This window comes from Seriola lalandi, unplaced genomic scaffold, assembly GCF_002814215.2.
Source record: "Seriola lalandi dorsalis isolate HSWRI2012SDOR001 ecotype SW California unplaced genomic scaffold, Sedor1 jcf7180002054984, whole genome shotgun sequence".
NCBI lineage: Eukaryota > Metazoa > Chordata > Actinopteri > Carangiformes > Carangidae > Seriola > Seriola lalandi.
Window position 1 is genome coordinate 71033 of NW_019525533.1, and position 634 is coordinate 71666.

Below are 634 nucleotides of genomic sequence, written 5' to 3' on the forward strand. Positions count from 1 at the left end.
GATCAATACTGTGTTCAGATCAATACTGTGTTCAGATCAATATGCTCACTTCTGTTCTGTCACATTAAAGTTCTGACTTTTTATTTTCTTTACTTTTTGAGTTCGTCACAAACTGTTTTCTACTTCTCTTCATTTCTTTCTTGCGGAGTTGAAGCTCCACATGTTTTTATGACGTATAATAATGTATTACATAAATATTTACAGTATGTTACACATTTATATATTTAGATTAAATGAAAACATTATCATGTTGGTATCCAGTATCTCAGGACACAATCACACGTTAAAAAGAAGGAGAATGAAAAATGACAAACTGAGAAAAGTCTGAATGTAAGAGCTTGAATTGAATCAGGAAAATAAAAACATACATAAGAAGATAAAGTTAATTAATTACTAAAATATGAAGCTTGTTTTTTTTATTTCCCTTTTGCCTTTAACATTTGACTTACAGTTGAATTTTTTCATCTCTACAATATGATAAAAGCTTCATTTGCATTTTGTCTTTTGATCTCAGTCCTGGGTGAAGAAAGCTCCGCCCACTGTCCAGAGGTGTGGAGGTGTCTTACCTGTGGAGGCGGAGGAGGCTGTGGGCTCCTCGGAGGAGGGGGAGGTGGAGGAGGGGGTGGAGGAGGAG